At 46.4% G+C, this 5,992-nt stretch overlaps 1 long non-coding RNA gene across 1 annotated transcript; it reads left to right on the top strand.

The window, feature by feature from the left end:
• The first annotated feature begins 2,045 nt into the window (after positions 1-2,045).
• LOC123161437 (uncharacterized) lies at positions 2,046-4,459 on the top strand. Its single transcript, XR_006480698.1, has 3 exons — positions 2,046-3,731; positions 3,857-4,059; positions 4,174-4,459. It is a non-coding gene; the product is annotated as an uncharacterized lncRNA (long non-coding RNA).
• The last annotated feature ends 1,533 nt before the right edge of the window (positions 4,460-5,992 follow it).

The following is a 5,992-nucleotide window of genomic DNA, read 5'->3' as shown; positions in this document are numbered from 1 at the left end:
TCTATCTCTATAGATCTTGATGCACAATATATAAGCAGCTTCACCGAGGTATTTCTTTGAAAAGCTTCTTTCAAACACTCCTTTATGCTTTCCAGAAAATTCTACATCATTTCCGATCAACAATATGTCATTCACATATACTTATTAGAAATGTTGTAGTGCTCCCATTCACTTTATTGTAAATACAGGCTTCTCCAAAAGTCTGTATAAAACCATATGCTTTGATCACTGATGAACCATAAATTTAGGGGATCTATCGTAGTCCTTTCGATAAGTAAGAGTGTCGAACCCAACAAGGAGTAGAAGGAAATGACAAGCGGTTTTCAGTAAGGTATTCTCTGCAAGCACTGAAATTATCGATAACAGATAGTTTTGTGACAAGGTAATTCGTAACGGGTAACAAGCAATGAAAGTAAATAAGGTGCAGCAAGGTGTCCCAATCCTTTTTGTAGCAAAGGACAAGCCTGGACAAATTCTTATATAGAGAAAAGCACTCCTGGGGACACATGGGAATTATCGTCAAGCTAGTTTTCATCACGCTCATATGATTCGCGTTCGTTACTTTGATAATTTGATATGTGGGTGGACCGGTGCTTGGGTACTGCCCCTTTCTTGGGCAAGCATCCCACTTATGATTAACCCCTATTTCAAGCATCCGCCACTACAAAATAAGTATTAAGGTAAACCTAACCATAGCATGAAACATGTGGATCCAAATCAGCCCCTTACGAAGCAACGCATAAACTAGGGTTTAAGCTTCTGTCACTCTAGCAACCCATCATCTACTTATTACTTCCCAATGCCTTCCTCTAGGCCCAAACAATGGTGAAATGTCATGTAGTCAACATTCACATAACACCACTAGAGGAGAGACAACATACATCTCATCAAAATATCGAACGAATACCAAATTCACATGACTACTTATAGCAAGACTTCTCCCATGTCCTCAGAAACAAACGTAACTACTCACAAATCATATTCATGTTCATAATCAGAGGGGTATTAATATGCATATAGGATCTGAACATATGATCTTCCACCGAATAAACCAACTAGCATCAACTACAAGGAGTAATCAACACTACTAGCAACCCACAGGTACCAATCTGAGGTTTTGAGACAAAGATTGGATACAAGAGATGAACTAGGGTTTGAGAGGAGATGGTGCTGGTGAAGATGTTGATGGAGATTGACCCCCTCCTGATGAGAGGATCGATGGCAATGATGATGGCAACGATTTGCCCCTCCCGGGGGGAAGTTTCCCCGACAGAACAGCTCCGCCGGAGCCCTAGATTGGTTCCGCCAAGGTTCCGCCTCATAGCGGCGGTGTTTCATCCGGAAAGCTTGCTTATGATTTTTTTTTCAGGGTAAAAGACTTCATATAGCAGAAGATTGGAACCGGAGGGCTGCCAGGTGGCCCACGAAGCAGGGGAGTGTGCACAGGGGGTAGGGTGGCCCCCCTGTGGTATTTCTTCCGTTCAGTATTTTTTATTAATTCCAAAAAACGACTTCTGTGAAGTTTCAGGAATTTTGGAGCTGTGCAGAATAGGTCTGTAATATTTGCTCCTTTTCCAGCCCAGAATCCCAACTGCAGGCATTCTCCCTCTTCATGTAAACCTTGTAAAATAAGAGAGAATAGGCATAAGTATTGTGAAATAACTTGTAATAACAACCCATAATGCAATAAATATCAATATAAAAGCATGATGCAAAATGGACGTATGAACTCCCCCAAGCTTAGACCTCGCTTGTCCTCAAGCGGAAGCCGATATCGAAAAATCTGTCCACATGTTTAGAGATAGGGGTGTAGATAAAATAAAATACGGACATGAGGGCATCATGATCATTCTTATAACATGTTTAGAGATAGGGGTGTAGATAAAATAAAATACGGACATGAGGGCATCATGATCATGTTTAGGGTGGGTCTATTCTAATAACACCCCTTAAGACCTTATTCTGCTAACAAAACGCTTATTCTGCTAACAAAACGAACTGCGTCACGCCCTATCTAATCGCGTGTGCAGACCGAACCAAACCACAAGCACGCGAAAAACCAAGCGCCCCTCTCTCTCCACTAACCAAATCCCAATCCCCCCACTGTCGTACGCCCACCTCCTCCACTCCCGTGCCCTCCTCCATCTTCTCCGGTGCCGTCGCCCGGGCCCCGCCGCACCACCTCCTTCCTTCGGCGCCGCCGCTTCATCCCCGCCACACCACCTCCTTCCTCCGGCGCCGTGCTGGCGCCCTGCACCGGCCCGACCCCCCTCCCTCCCACCTTCTTCCTCCTTCCACCTACCCTCAACCTTTCACTGCTGGTGCCGCCCCAGCGCCCGTCCAACTCCCTCCATTGACGGATCCAACTCGCCCCTCCCCCATAGAGCACCTCTCGGTGAATCCCATGCGCGGCTCCCCAACGGCCCCTTCCTTCTCGGCAAATCCAGGCGCGCCTCCCAACAGCTCCAGGCGCCTCGCGCGGTTACTGGCGTGGATCCGGGCACACCGCCACCAGGAGCCCCGTGCGGCTGCCGGCGTGGATCCGGCGGCGCCACCCCAAGACGCCTCGTGAAGCTGCTGGTGTGGATCCAGACGTGCCGCCCGCAGATGCCCCGCGCTGCTACTGGCGTGGGTCCTTCCCTGCCACCCCATCGTGGCCTCCCTGCATCCCCTCCCCACCAGCGAGGTGCTCTATTGAGGGGCGCCAAAAGTCAGGCCCTGCTCCGAAAGGAGGCATTGCAGGAGCTGCGCGCTGCCTCCCCGTGTGGCTTTCCGAGCCATTGATCCTCTGCACCGACGTGATTCACCCCCCACACCAACACCCCCCCTGTGAGAGCAGCTCCTCTGACTGGGCTCCTGGCGCGCGGTTCAGGCAGTGTGGATGTTCAGTACGCCGAGGCTACCGTAGTAGAGGCACGACGTGATTGGCCACCACCTCGCCACGAAGACGAACCTGCCTGGACCCGTGCCGCCGCGGCCGGGCCAGCTCCCACATCACACCTCCTCCCCATCCTAGACTTGATGGCTGATGGGTCGCTGATGCCTCAAGTGGCTCCTGGGCGAGAGGGATCTCTGCAGTCCGCGCTAGCATGCAGTTTGGTTGACCATGGATTGCATTTCCCTTTGACGACTAGGAGGGTCACCTCTCGCTATAGTGCAGCTCAGCCAGCTCTCTGTTGCAGCTCCTCCGGCCAGGTGTTCGCGGTTCTGTTTGAAAGTGTTTCGCATAGTTTTCGGTTCAGGGCTTCTTTTGTGCAGTTCATTGCTTTTTCTTTGAAAATTTTGTGTATGATCCAGGACTCCACCTCCGCCTTCAGTCCAGAATTGCAGCACAGTGTATTTGACAAAGGAGTTCACTTTGCAGAAAAAATAGTACATGGGAGTTCACTTCTATGTTATTTTGGGGGGAATTGTTTTTTTGCAAAATTGTAAGGACAATGGTGTATAATTTCTTAAAATAGATGCAGCTCACTAAGAACATCTTTGCGGTGCACTTTCTACTATCTTGCAGGTTATTTGTTCTCTATGGCGGTACGTGTTGTGCACTGCACCCATGCGTATCGAGGAGCTGTAGTTTGGTTTCCAGTCTAGCGAGGTGCAGTGGCGGTAGTAGCTACGGGAGCATAGCAGCAGGCGGCGGTGTGCAAAGAAGGTCGTTTGATCCGTTGCTCGTGGCCTTCGATTGCTCCACTGCTAGCTGCTGTCTCCACCGCTTCTGCTCCTGACTGCAGGTTTGCCTCCATCCCATGACAAGTGTTAGTTTTTTTCTCTTTGAACCGATTCCTTACCGCCGGAGACTTTTGAAGCAACTACTGTTGTCCCACGAAGTCATGCCGCATCTGTTCTTCATCCTTAGGGTCAAATCGGGAAGACGAGGACACCCACTGCTCTAGCACCCACAAGCTCCTGTGCAGTTTGTGAAGTGCGCCAATGAAATTCAGAGTCTTGTTGTGTGGTGCGGATCATGTGTGTGTGCAGTCTGGGCATGGACGATATCGAGTATGCATACATGGTTTGGGAGCAAAAACATCGGCGTGGAGTTCAGTGTTTTTTGCTATGGTTCGCTACTCTCATTAGTACACTTTAGACTCACTTTTTTGTTTTTTGGATGGAAATCTTCAGTGCACTGCAGTTTTCTATCCATTGTTCTTACGGTTCAGTTTGCTTTTGCAGGAGATGGGGAAACAACAAAAAAAGAGAAAAGGTGAACTCCGCCTCCCGGATGCCCCGGCTCACACTGCCACTAGACCTATTTTTACCATCAGACTCACCGGGCCATTGCCGACTCCCCAAGCAGTACACTTCCGTACTGTCAGCACCGGCTACAACAACGCTCCGATTTTTGCCGTTCACTTTTTTGTTTACATATTGAAGGACATCTGTGTTAATTGCAAAAGTTGCCCACTTTGGCAAAACAACTGGAAAAAAGAAAACTACAATGCAGTGCACTTCGAGGGACTCCATGGTCCACTTCTCATAAGAAGAAAAGATGTTTCCCGATTCATGAAGTACGCTTTGGCTCTTTTCAAATAAACAACATGCAGTTTACACTCCTCACTCGTCCAAGTAGGTTAATCAAATGGAAATTAGAAAAAACAAAAATAATAGGGTAAATAAAAAAGAAATATAATAAAGACCAAAAAAGATGAAGCTCACTAGCTCTCAGCATGCAGCTCGGATGCACTTATAAAAAAAGTTAAAAAACAACAAAAAAATGGTATGGTTCATCGTTTCACTTAGACTCGTGTTGCGTTTCACTTTTTCTCTTGGTGTGGTTCACTTGGCCTTATCTCTGTTGTCCACTCTCGTTCATAAAAAAAGAACTTATTCATAAAAATAAAATAGAAAAAGAGTACAAGAACCATGCAGCTCGCTTGCCCGTCCGATGCAGTGCGGTTTTCATTCTGAAGTAGTATGGTCGGCCGTATGATGTTGTTCATCCCGTAAATGCAAAAAAAAATTTACGAAAGTGAAAAAAGGTAATGCGGTTCACTTCTTGATAGTGTTGTGGTTTATTTACACCCGATGTGAAGTGCACTCTATTTTCTAGTCCTTGAAAAAAATTACGATGGAATAAAAGAAACCATGCAGTCTCTTACCCGTCTGATGCAGTGCGGTTTTTCATCTGATGCAGTGCAGTTTTCAGTCAGATGAAGTACCCACGTCGATTTGGGTGTCGCGAAAAACAGAGTGTCCGCATTTTGGAAAATTCAAAATTCCTCTTAAACTATAAAGAATTAGAGAGAGTGTTCTACATGAAAGAGTTGCGTCTCGTCGATATCTTTCCAACGGCGTATCGCTTGAATCATTCCGACCAGCGGTTTGCAAAAATTTCGCGAAAAACAGCCGCTGCCACTCGTCATCTGCCGCACGATTTTCAAAATTAACTTAAAACCATAAGGAATCTCAAAAATATTTCAACATATGAAAGTTGCGCCTCGTTCGTAGCTTTCCAACGGCGTATCGCACGCCTCATTTCGACAAACGGTTCAAAAACTGCAGCGAAAACAGTATCGGAAATTTGGAAAAAAAATTGAAAAACGGAATTCCGCAATTTAGTAAATTTGAAACTGCTCTTAAACCGTAACGAATTAGAGAAAAATTTATATAATAAAAAGATGCGCCTCGACGATATCTATCCAAAGGCGTATCATTTGCTTCATTCCGACGAGCGGTTTATAAAAAATGCGAAAAAACGCTCACTGTCACTCGTCATCCGCCGCACCATTTTCAAAACTGCTCTTAAACCATGAGAAATCTCGAAAAGTGTTTAACATGGCAAAGTTGCGCCTAATCCATAGCTTTCCAACGAAATATTATATGCGTCGTTCCATTACGCGGTTAAAAAACTAGAGCGAAAACAGTACCAAAAAACAACGCGTGCAGTTTTTTCGACACGAAGTTCACTCGCTTGAGTTGTGCAGCACACTTGGTTCAAACAATGAGGTGCACTTGCATTGAGCATGCAGTGCGGAAGTATTATTAGAATAGT

This window comes from Triticum aestivum, chromosome 7B (genome assembly GCF_018294505.1).
Source record: "Triticum aestivum cultivar Chinese Spring chromosome 7B, IWGSC CS RefSeq v2.1, whole genome shotgun sequence".
NCBI classification, from domain to species: domain Eukaryota; kingdom Viridiplantae; phylum Streptophyta; class Magnoliopsida; order Poales; family Poaceae; genus Triticum; species Triticum aestivum.
Note: the sequence above shows the minus strand (reverse complement) of the source record. Positions and strands in the feature narration are given on the sequence as shown.